We start from the raw sequence: 13,008 nt of genomic DNA, 5'->3' as shown, positions 1-13,008 counted from the left end.
TTGCGTTAACTTTGGGGTTAAGTGACACGCCAGCGTTTGCAGATTCCAAAACCCGTAGTGTCCACAGAGGAAGTGATCTTTTCATCCACTGCTGGTTCTCCTACAAAAACAACAACAAAAACGGTTTTTTTAAAAAGGAGAGCTGGTTTTCACTGCCTTTGGATACCTTGCACATATTCAGACAAAGAGGGTATGTTTTGCAGGGGTGCTCAGCCTCACGAGCAAGCCCAAGTTCCAAAGAGTTTACTTTGATGTGCATTTAGCAGGAGCCCAATATGTAATGACTTTGCATACCTGATGCTTCCAAGGAAGACAATTTGTAAAAAAAATAATAAAAGTACATTTCTAGTTGAATTTAAATTATTGTAGAATTTATGTTTCTTGCTGAAATAGTAAAATTATAATTTGGATTTTTTTAAATTTAGAAATCAAAACTAACCTAAAGTGGGTTTTGAGTGGGATATTTTTATTATTTTTATTTATTTATTTATTTATTATTTATTTATTTATTTATTTATTTTTGGTACCGGGGATCGAACTTGGAACCTTGCACTTGCAAGGCAGGCACTAGAACCACTTAGCTAAATCCTCAGCCCATTTTTATTTATTTTGGTGCTGTTTCAAGTATGCATATAGTGCTCACTTCGGCAGCACATATACTAAAAATTGGAATGATACAGAGAAGATTAGCATGGCCCCTGCGCAAGTATGCATAGAAACTGAAATAAAATTAGATGGACTATGTTTATATTATGTCTTCTTATACTCTCTGGCATATCCTCACAAATTCTTGGGCTTTTAAGAACAGAATTAAATAACTTACCCTGGGATTGAAACTAAAAATTGGTTGAAAACTTAATTAGTTTTAACCTGGCGATTCTACATTCAAAGCCAGGTGAGGCCCACCAGGTTCTTCTATTTACCATCTATCCCTTGGAACCTGAGGTCCAGGCCACTGCTTCATGGATGACAGGTGCCATGATGGCCATGAAATTAGTGTATGTTATTGTCTGGTATCTTTTCAAACTTCCCAGTCAGCTGCCTCTGTCCTCCCATGCTGTGGCAAATGTTAATACCCACGTCTCTGGGACTAATTGCAGCATCCGATGATGCCTACGTTGTAATGATACCGTGGTAAGTCTTCCAACCCGATGCCACCCCCACCCCCATGAAGGCCAGAAGAGATGTGGATAATCAACTCCAGCAAACAGGAGTGATCCTGTCCTAGCATCTAGCCTCACCTATCCTCGCTTTGGGTGATATTTCTTCTATTTTCAATTCTTCTTGGTGAGATATGGGTCCCTATTATAGTTTCAAGTAAAAATAACATAATGGCTTTTATGTATTGATGAGTTCTTGTGAACCAGACCTCTTCTAAAACTACACATTTATTATGGATTTAATCATCAAAATGATGCTCTGATATAGGAAATATTTTCATTCCTACTTTACAGAGGAGGAAATTAGGGCACTGGCAGATTGTGTAATTTACACAAGATTCCTTCCCAGAATGACCTAAATGAAACTTCTGTGGTCTGATTTTTTTTAATCGCCCATGTCATTCCACCTTAAGGTCAGGGCTGAGACTTTCTGATCAGATAACAACATGTTTCAGTTTGGATCAGGGATTCCCCTCAAAGCCTCATGTGCTCAAAGGTGGGCTTGAGGAATGGGGTTGGATTCTGGGGCACCCGAGCTGATGCTTTCAGGAGGTGGGGACTGGTCAGAAGAGGCAGTCCCTGGGCAGGGGTGACCGAAGAGGCAGTGTCTCCCTCCCTGGAGCATTCTTTCTTGCTCTGCTTCCTGCCACCACGATGTGAACAGGTCTTCTTCCACTCTGCCCCTCTGCTGTGCCATTTCTGATTTAGAGCTGGCAGACTGTGGATTATAACCTTGAGCCCAACTAAACCTCTTCTCCATTAAGGCATGTGTGTCAGGTATTGTGTCTTAGCTATGGGAAAGTAACAGTGACACAAAGCAAGAGGTTTTGCTACTTGAAAAATATTTATAACAATTTTTCCATTCCATGTGACTAACTGTATATTAGGTTTTGGGTAAAGCTCAATTCACATTTCTATTTGATTATGTAGATACATAGTGTACATTTAAAACATAAAAACCTCTACAGAAATTGATCAATGAGTTAAGCATGTGGCACAGTTTTTTAAAAAGTATCCACCGTGGTTTTGTTTGTCAATTTGTGCGTTTTAGTGTTGGGGATCAAGCCCAGGTCCTCCTACATGCTAAGCAAGCATTCTACCACTGAACTACAGCTCTAACCCTTAAAAAAAAAAAAGTTCTGAGTAACCTAAATAATTCAATATCCTGGCATGGTGGTACAAGCCTGCTGTCCCAGCACTCAGAAGGCTAAGGCAGGAGGATCACTGGAAGTTTGAGGCCAGCCTGTGCTCCATAGTGAGTTCAAGGTCAGCCTCAACTACGTAATAAGACCTTGTCTAAAATAAAAAGAGGAAGAAAGAAAGTCTAAATAAATATCAGTAGATTTCACAATGGCTTTCTTGCTTTCATTTCAAACATTGCTATATTGTTATTTGCTTATGTACCTAAATTTTGTCTGACCAGATAAAATACAGTGAAGGACATATTTATACTAAGGAACTATTTGTTGTTGCTATGAAATGGAAATTTAGCTGAGTGTCCTGTATTTTTATTTGTTAACTCTGGCAACTCTAGATTAATACAGCACCAGAATTGTCATGCTTTGAATCAAAATTTCACACAGATTGTCTTCCTTTCCTTCCCTTCATTGTGTCTCACCATCCAAACACCTATCCACCAAACTTGGCCTGGGAGGGGGCCAGCCAGCACCGTGGCTTGACTCCTAATGCCAACCAAATCCCAAGGACTTTAGTTCTTAATGTGAAATTTCAGTTGTAAAAGCATAGGAAAGGCCAATATTCTTATAATTTGGATGCCAAGAAGCTGTTTTAAGAAACAGAATGTGCCTATCCAGCCATGAGTTCACACACAAATTGAAAATGTCTTATATAGCAAAGCACAAAACAGAACAAGATAATACTAAAGGTAAATTTGGAAGTTAAATGGAAAATTGGGGAGTATTTGCTTTTAAAAATAGGAGACCTAAAACAGAAAAAGTGAGCACTTTAATTCAGTCATGAGCAGATTATATAAAACTGAATTCACAGGAGAAAATTAAAATAACATCACTTTAAATTTTCAACTTCAGAAACAGAGAGAGAGAGGGAGAGAGGGAGAGGAAGAGATCCTGCTTTACCTACCAGGGAACCTCTGATTAAAATTTTTGATGAAACTCATTATTGGTTGGGTTTTCAATGAAACAACAAATGTAAATATATAAATAAGCATGCTTGTCATAACATTATGTATTCTAACAAAACCATCCATCTCTAAAATTCTAAAAACCTAGTAATACAGAATTTTACTTATTCTTATTGCTGTTTATTTTTATGAATGGGTGCTCCTTGAAACTGGACCTCACTATACAGTTCAGGCTGGCTGTGAACTCACCATGTACCCAAACTGGCCCAGAACTCTCTATGGCTCTCTTGGCTCAGCTTCCCCAGAGATGAGATCATAGGCGTGCATTGCCACGCCCAGCTTAAGAAATGAAGAATTTTAAGAATAAATATTTGCCAAATAGTAACCATGAGTGAGGTTTTTGCTTTTATGATTTTAATGCATTGTTTGACTTTTTTCTTAGAGTTAGTATGTACTACAGAAAAAAATAAGTTCACTTTTTGCTATGGTGGGGGTCTGTGGCAGCGACAGGGAATGAAGGAGAATGAGGTCAATCATCTCTGGGTAACTGTGGAACAAACAGTACTCAACATGAATTGATGGAAAATAGTCATAAAATACACGATAGTTTTGGGGGGTTTTTTTGGTACCGCTGATTGAACTTGGGTCCTTGCGCTTGAGCAACAGGCGGTGAAATCACTGAGCTAAATCCCCGGCCCTATGATAGCTTTTTGATAAGACTCCTGTCTATACTGAGGCATGCTCAGCCCTCCCAACCTCAACTGATGGGATTTGTGACACCTGCTGAGCGAGATACTAATGGTCACCATGTCCCCCAGGGACATAATGGCTTTTGTCTCCCCAGGCACCTTGGGGTGACTGAGGATACTTGGAATTACTTTAAATTCCAGGAGTCCCCAGCCCTCCCCGAGGTGGAAATGCCACTGTGAAGCCTTGAGGATACTTATACAATTCTTCCTAAGCTTTCAAACACTTCGGTTTCTGTCTAGAACTATTTTACCTGAATTCCATTCTAAGGTTATAGTATTATAAACATGAAGTCTTTTTCACCCATACACTTCCCTATATATACTTATATTTATATTCAAAGAATTTTAGCTTCCTAACACACAATTTGTACAGCCAAAATAAAAGAATGACAGGCCTCTAAACTAGAGCCTGAGGTCAGGTATGCTGGTAAATGCCTATAATCCCAGCACTCAGGAGGCTGAAGCAGGAGGACTACCACAAGCTGGAGGGCAGCCTGGACTACATAGTGAGAAACAAAAAACAAATTCCAGTTCTCAAGAAGATCAAACAACTCATTCACTGCCCTGATCAGGGGCTGCCTTCCTCAAGACTTCCTTCTCTTCTGCTTGTCAACTGGCTGATCAGACTCCCTGGAGCCACTTCCTAGCACTTCATGACTATTTTCCTCACCTCTTAAACCAAACAATAAAGAAATTAGCAAACAGGCTGATGGTGGGGAGAGAATGTAGATAAAAGTAAACACATGGATTTTTTACTTTGCAAAGTACAGTTGGTAAAAAGCATGACTACAATAATACCTAAAATTAAGTACAACACTAAACTAATTGGAAACTAAGAAGTAAGCACTGTGTTAATTTTCAACATTACATTTCTACAGTAGCTGAAAGTGATGAATCCTGGGGGCAGCAGGTGCCTCTTTGACCTGCAGAGCTGGAGAAGCCCTGAAGTGTTCGAAGGTGCTCCCCCAGCTAGAGGCAGCAGCTTGGCCTCCTCAGGGGCCAGAGCCCAGCCTGATGGATGCAGCAAGACAAACAGACACGACCACAGGTTGAGGGGCCAGTTTCCAACCTGCACCGTCTGCAGAGCCTGTCAGGATGGAACTGTGAATCACAGGTGGAATACTTGCCATAAAGAGCAAAAAATCAAAATTTAATTAAGTAAAATAAAATGAGTAGAAAGGAAATCACCCAGTAGTGGACAGTTTTGCCATTCATGTTCCTTGTGAAAATCTTTTTATGATTTTGAAAAATAATCTTCTCACCCTTGTTTTGGTACTGTGGAGACATACGTTAGCATTGTTTCCTAAAAGGTGTTAAGACCACGCATGGGTAAAATTGGAAATTATAAATTCAAAATCATTATTATTTTCTCCTTTTTTTGAACATGCAAATCCCCCCCACACATACACACACACAAAATCACAACTGATGGCCACTGTTGGACTCAAATACCATAATAAGTTCCAGAGTTTTGAGCTTGCAAGAGATCTGGCTTTGGGTTCAGTCTGGGCCACTTTAGGCAAATCTAATCACAACCCCTTGCTGCTGAAATTCTCCCCTGGTTTCTCACAGGACACAGATCAAATCCTCCACAAAACCTCAAGGTCACATAGGCTGAGGACTTTCTCTCCCTTGCCCCTGTCACACCACACTGCCCTGCAGCTGTAAAGACTGCTTTTCAGGGCGGGGGATGTAGCTCAGTGGTTTCACTGCCTGCTGCACAAAGAGATCGATCCCCGGTACCAAAAAAAAAAACAAGACTACTTTTCAGTTGCTCCAAAGCAAGGCTACCTTGCAAAGGGGTCTTAGCCGAAGTCATTCTGCTGCTGGTGCACTTTATTAAGCCTTACTTGTCTTTAAATCTCTGTTGTCATAGCCTCAGGAAAGAAGTCTCTGACTAGGTCAAATCCTCCCTTTCCTCTCCTGATCTCTGATGATACCATTGAAGTAACTGAGTGATCCTTTCCTCAATAACTATCTCCTTCACTGTATTTTAAGCGCTCTAAGGTGATGCCTGAAAGGCCTGGTGCACAGAGAGACCTCAAATATCACTTGAATAATCAGGTGCATGACTGAAGGATGGAAATAACTTTCTTTACTTCCTGTCTGTAAAAGGGAAGCATAGGGTTGCTATGAAGTTTGGCTGATAGAGATCTCGAAAGCCTAGAGTATGGGAGGATCTCAGTAAACAGCAGTAACGATTTTAGTTAAATTGATTCCATTCAGTAGTTTACTTGTTTTGCCTCTGTATTTTCAAAAAGTTTTAAATTTAGCATAATGTAAAATGTATTTATTTGTTTGCACCTACATGGGAATAACAATTTAGAGATTTAAATTTCTTTTGTGGGGAGGGGCACTAGAGACTGGACTCAAGGGCTTCTCACTGAGCTAAATCCCACCCCTTTTTTAGTTTTTATTTTAAGACAAGGTCTCATTAAGATGCTAAGTTCCCCAGGCTAGGCTCCAACTTATGGTACTCCTGCTTCAGCTTCCTAGAGTCCTGTGTAGAACAAGTTTTAATGACTATTATTAGCTATGTTAAGCTATTAATAGTGAACATTTGTACAGAAATCTTAACCATCCATTGATTTTTGTTTCACCTATGACCTTTTCAAAGAGGATAAAGCACCTTAGGGAAGCAAGGGCCCATTTAGCCGACATGTTTATTTCTGGCTGGAATGTCTGCCCATTGAATTATTTGTTCAAGAAATCTGGAAGCATAACAATGTGAGTTCTCTCTAATTTGAGAGTGACCACAACATTTGAACTATTACCCAACATTGAATTTAACTGTATATTTGCAGGACTGAACCCTGGACCTCAGGAGGTACTAAACCCCATCCCCTGTTGAGAGGGAGGTGGACATTCCTTTGCATGGAATTATGTGTAGGTCTTTGTAGGGCACTAGAGTGCTGTGAGATTTAATCATTCTGAATTCTTCAAATTGTTGCGATCCTGTAAGTGTGCCTCCACATGTGATGTAGAGTGACTCTTAGAGCAATCCTTGGACTTAGAGTCTGATATAGCAAGTCACATCCAGTAGTGCTCTTATTTAACATGAACAGGATTCTTGTTTTCTTGACTGTGGTCTGGGAGAAACGGCCTCACCGAGTTCGAGTTGAGGAACAGTTTTTGATAGCAAGAAGCCAGTCCTCTAAGTGTCCCATACAGCCTTCCTCCTGGTACATAAACTTTCCATAAAGATTGTTTTTAACTTAATTGGTATTTACAATTTTACCTATTAAAATGAATGGTCTTACCAAGCATGTTTCAGTTACTTCCTAAGAATTATGCAAAAACACAACAGTAGTTTCCAGTGTAGAAGAATGACTCTTAACTTCTATCATAAAAAATGCAAAAACTGTTAATTTGCCTTTACAAAAATCAAGACTTGAAAAATATTCACTTAATTACATTCCTAAATTTCATTCATTCATTGAAAAACATTCATTGAGTGTGTAATATTGCAGAGAACTGTTTTTAAAGAATGGAATGGTGAAGAAACTTGTTAAACATGTATGTAGACAAGAAAAGAACATACAAAGTTTACTGCATGATTAAGACATAGGAGTATCAGGCTTCAAGAATCTTTGTTGCAGGCCGCTTGTGGTGGCTCACGCCTGTGATCCTAGCACTTGGGAGGCTGAGGAAGGAGGATCTCTGCAAGCTTGGGGCCAGCCTGGACTTCATACTTACACCCTGTCCCAAAACAAAAAACCAAACAACCAAAAAGAAAAATCTTTGTTTAAATTCAACGCCCCAGCCCCAAAAAGTTGAGACAACCTTGAACCATATGCAAACTGTTGTCTGTTCTCTCCCACCTCCCACTCTTTCCTTTCTTCCTTCCCTTTCAAACAAATTCTTGCTATCTAGCCCAAACTGGCCTGGAACTCACCATCCTCCAAAGTACCCGAGATTACAGACTTGGGCCACCACACTCACTCACCTAAGCCTTTCCTTTAGACTTATACACTCAATGCATTGCCTGTATTAGACATGTGTTTTATATAAGTCCACAATCGTTTCAAATGATTCTCCGCAACTTAAAAACACTTCTGGGCCAAAGGGATAAACAAACCGAATCTGCAGGCAGGCACAGTCTATTTCCTAAACTGAGCAAATTTAGATTGGATCTGTACTTCAGTTCAGAGCTGGCTGGTAGCCTCAGTACCGTGGCTTGTAAATTCTAAGAACAACCTCGGTGGGTCGGGATGTGTTTTACTGCGTCTTCCTTAGAGAACAGTTTGAACTTTCTATGCCCTTTTGATCAAGTGTCCACATAACAGGAAGCATAACATCTAAAACATCCTATTTATTCAAAGGCTGACATCCTACTGCTACAAAACAGGGCCAGTGATAGCCAAAGGCTAACTTCAATTCACAATTTTCATTTATATGAGACTTTGACAACTGGGTTAAAGAAACTAGGAACAAAAGGGATTGGATGTTAAAAACAAACAGATAAACAAACCTGAGGCTATTCAGAGAAAGGCAAACAAGAATACAGAGCATCTTCACTGATTAGGTTTTTCTCTGCACACTTCAGTCCCGCAAAGGAAGAGGTTCTCATTCCAGGGACAAATAAATGAAAAAAAGAAGAATGAGAAAAATTATGTTGGCCAGCAGAGAAATTCTGTTTCCTCATTGTTACATGGAATTTTAGTCCACAGCTGACTTTGCATAACTTATAGTAATAAGGGAAAGCACCTAGTAAGCATATTAATTAATTAACTAGTAGAAACCACAGGTGGATTTCAGCTGAATACAAGATCTCTGAAGAAAAAAAAAACAAAAAAAACAGGCTCTGGGGAGCATCCAGCTCAAAGTCAATCATCAGGACCACTCCTCTTACCCTGGAGTAACCCCAGATATTTCTCCCTGTTTGATTAGGGATAAAGGACATCTGCAAAGAAGGTTAGATCCATAGATAAACTGTTTCCAGTCCTCCAAGCAATCTAGATAAGACCTCAAGTGGTCTATTTTGAATTCCTTTGTATCTTTATTACAGTCACTCCCAGTTCCCTCCTGGAGGCAATATCAATAGAATGTGCAGAATCAAAGCAATTCAAAAAGTGAAATGACAACAAATCTTGGTTGCCAAGTCAAAAGGTCCTCTACTGTAAAGTCCTTTGCCTCTGGAAGGTCCCTGAAGAGTCCTTTCATAAATTAAGTTTTAGTATCATAGTTAGGCTCTGAGGAAAAATAATGGTTGAAAGCCCCAAATTGTTACCTAGTGGAAGCAGCTTGCATTGTTGGTTGTGTGCCATCTTTAAATGTGAACACATAAATTGCTCTGGTAACAGAACAAACTATCCAAATACCTATTAATTCTTTAACTCAAGAATACATTGTATCTTTGGAAGATTACCCAAACTAGGGTTGATCCCAGTAAAGTCTAGTGGCTTGCTACATCTCAGAAAGAAATTAGAGAGCTGTTTAAAGTTATATTTTCTTATTGCAACATAAATCCAAAGTTTAGACCCTCTAACAGGCGCAGTCTTAACCCTATGACTTCAACTTACCCCATACAACCACTAGCAAAAAAATCATGTCTTCATTGTCTCCATCGAAAGCTTCTATCAAAGATTGGAGAAGGCAAAATCCATATGTTTATATATTGCTTTAAAAAAAAACAGAGGCATAAATACAAATAAACAAATACAATACAATAAAATAAAGCCTCACATGAGAAATCTCAATTGCATGACAGAGTCCCGCTTAAAGGCTGAGTCTGGGAAAATAAGTTACTTGGTGAGTCCTAGGAACTTGAGGGTGAGTATTGTTTCAACAGAAATTTCCATAGATTCGGCATTTTTCAGTATTAAAAAATGGCAAAACATCCTTGTGTGTTCCCCTTCTAGAACTTTCCAAAACACATTTGCAAATGTATTTCATGAAGTTTTGCCTAATGCTATCACAATTCCTATCTTCCAAAATTAATATCAGGCATAATTTAGGAATGTAACGGGAGACTCAATTTGGGGACAATTACAACAGTTGTATGAAACATCTCATTATGCATGTCCCGGCTCATACACAAACATAATTGCTCTTTTGAATTATAATTTAGTAAACTTTGGAAGCACAATATGGTAACTTTACACACTTCCCTGTGAGAAAAATAACAGTATTGCAATAAATAAAAAATAGGGGCAAATGGGAGGAAGCAGGTTTTTTGTTTACCTTGTTCTTAAATTACAGGTTAAATGTTTTCCCAGCCAGCAAAGTGCAGAAGTGGGAGGAGTGGGGAGGGTGTAGATAAAACCAAACTTCTTTCTAGTATATGGGAGATAAACATAAATTTCTAGGTTCTCCCCCATTGACTCAATAAAAATATAAGGTGTTCTAACCAGCCAGAAGTTTCTGATTTAAATTCCATTTTGAGCTTGATTCCTAACAAAGTCTTTACAAACTTTCGGGGTGCTGGGAAAACAGCGAACACAAACGTCTCCCCCAGAAGCCACCAAGAGGAGCAGGGGCTCCAGGAGGCGAGGAGAAGGCGTTTCCTTCACCTGCTCTGCTCCAGCGACTCGCTGGCTGGACACCAGCTCGTTCCCGACTAGCCTTGCACAACCTGGCTTTGACCCCAGCTCCCTCCCCTCGCTAAAAGCTGGGGTTCTTCCGACGCAAGGCTCATTTCGCGTTCAAAACGAAATGTGTCCGAAGAGATGGTAGGGAAAGCTACTTTCTGTGCCGTCTATATTATAAATGTCTCATAAACCCGCCAGCCTTATGCACCTTTTGAAAGGCAACCCCGCCAGCCCGCGTCCGGTCCGAAGCAAGCAGCCTCAACCCCGCGCCGGGCGGGCGCCCCCTGGTGGCGGGACCGGGCCTAAGCGCAGCCGCGCTTGCGTTCGCCGGAGACTCGATGGGGTCGGCGTCGCACTGGCGGAGAGGCCCAGTTGTCCCGAGCAGCCAGCACCGGAGACGCGGTGCAGCCGGCAGCCGTAGCCTCGTCCACCCTCGCCCGAGGGATGGAAGACGTAGGCCAGCGCCGGAAATAACCCATGCCACTTCCCCTGCCATCTCTAGTTCCAAACCCCAGGGGAAGGAGGAGAGCCCTGGAGAAACATGGAGAGGAAAGGGCGAGAGCGCAGCGAGGCAGGGAATGCGCCAGGGACAGAGGAACAGGTCCGGAGAAGGTAGTCGGTGCCCGGGTTGCTGCCAACAGATGTGGGCTAGAGCCGTAGGAACAAAGCACCAGGTTTTCCTAGCACCGGGTTTTAAGAGCTCCAGCCCTGCGAGGGGCAAAATCGCAGGTGCTGTTAGGGAATTTTGACCTCATAAGCAGGTACTTCCCTATCAAGCAAAAGCATTCTGTAAATCATTAAACAGAGTGCAGCACTGGGGGGGGGGGGGTGCGTTCACTTTCCCATCGGGACCCCACGTGCAGGCACGTTCCTCGGGGCGTGGACGGCAGCTATCGCAGAGCGGGGGGTTTCTGCACGCTTGAAGAGGGCAAAAGTCAGTCCACCTTCAAGACGGACAACAGGAGCTTGTGGAGAAATCTGCTAGGTGACAAAGTGGACAATCAAAGACGAATGTCCTGGTTAAGCGGAGGTTTTCTGCAGTGGAACTGAGAACGCCTGCCGTCCCACCCCCGCGCCCCACTTCGGAAGTCCGTGTGGTTGCCTGGAATAATCGTGTGTGTGTGTGTGTAGCAATGAATTCCAAAGGCTCACGCTGTCGATTTTCCTCACTCTACCAAGTTGAACAAAATGGTCAAAAAAACCCACAAAAAACCTTCCATCTTTAGATAACCCCCACTTAAAATAATAAAAATAAAATTCTAATAAACCGAGAACTAAGAGTCGACACAATCAAAAGCCAGTCCCAGCTGGAGCAGCAGGGACTTGAAACCCGAATCTGCATTCCGTTCCTCCCGTGCGCGGCTCGGCGGTGGGGGAGGTGGCTGGTGCTGGTGCCTGGTGTATAATCGGGTTAATCCAGTAGACAAAGAATAAACCAATAGCCCTCCCACCTCACTTCCCGCTCCCCTTTCCCTCCCCTTTCCGTTCTTCCCGGCGCCCCCTCGGCGAGGGGGACACGCGAGGGGAGCGGTAGACTCGAAATGGATTCCGCGTAGCCTTGAAACCTGTAAGCTTGTTTTTAAGGCTAACCCTGCCCGGCCCGGAGTGGTTTTAAACGTGCCTTCCCTTTCCTAGTGGCAAGGAGAAAGTTCCTAAGTCCGCGCGAGCCCACAGCTCGTCCTCACGGCCCCGGGGAAACCTGCAGGTCACAGTTTCCTTGGAACTAGATAAACTGACCCCGCCGCGCCCTGCCCGGCCCGCAGGCGCTCCGCGTCTCGGAGCCCGGCCGCAGGACCGGCCGGGGACGCGCCGGACGGCGCGGTTGCCCTTTTGAATGCCTCCTGCGGCTCGGAGCGCTGGCGGGCGCTGGAGTGTGAGTGAATGTAGCCCCGCGGAGCCAATGAGCTGGGACCGGATGCGATATATCCTCTGGGACAACAACTGCTCTGTTCCGCCTCGGATCCACATGACGCCATTTACTGCTGCCGCGGCCGCCGCGCAGCTCTCTGCCTCCTCCGGAAAGGCGAGGGCGGAGGCCAACTGCGAGCCCCCCCGGCGGGGCCCCAGACCCTCCTCCTCCTCTTCCTCCTCCTCCTCCGCGCCCGCCGCCCCCGCCTCGGCCTCGCTGCCGCGCCTCCACAGCGCCCAGTCTGCACCGCCGAGAGCTGCGCGCCGCAGCGCCAGCGGAGGAGAGGGGCCGGCGGAGCGCGCAGCGCCCAGGCCCCCGCGCCCGCCCGGGGCTCGCGGCCCCGCGCCCCGCGCCCCCGCGCCGCCTCCGCTCCGAGGCGTCCGGTCCGCAGGTCTTGGCGATCCGGCTTTAGGTTCTTTGTAAGGCCGTTTCTTTTCTCGCTCATCTGCCAGGAAAAGAGACTCGCTGTTGGCGCTTCGGCCTCTTGTTCATTGAGAAAAAAAGAGGAAATACTCCGCGTGCGCTTCTAGAAGGGGGGTCGTCTCCAGCCCCGAGCCCC

The 13,008-nt window shown here is 43.5% G+C and overlaps 1 non-coding gene across 1 annotated transcript; it reads left to right on the top strand.

Annotated features, from left to right (window-relative positions):
• Nucleotides 1–635: 635 nt before the first annotated feature.
• Nucleotides 636–743, top strand: LOC147823521 (U6 spliceosomal RNA). Its single transcript, XR_015443757.1, has one exon. It is a non-coding gene; the product is annotated as a U6 spliceosomal RNA (small nuclear RNA).
• The last annotated feature ends 12,265 nt before the right edge of the window (nt 744–13,008 follow it).

Source organism: Heterocephalus glaber, unplaced genomic scaffold (assembly GCF_053883595.1).
Source record: "Heterocephalus glaber isolate CG9 unplaced genomic scaffold, H.glaber_assembly_v1.0 deba00001577, whole genome shotgun sequence".
Taxonomy (NCBI): Eukaryota; Metazoa; Chordata; class Mammalia; order Rodentia; family Bathyergidae; genus Heterocephalus; species Heterocephalus glaber.
This window is presented reverse-complemented; position numbering and strand designations above follow the sequence as displayed.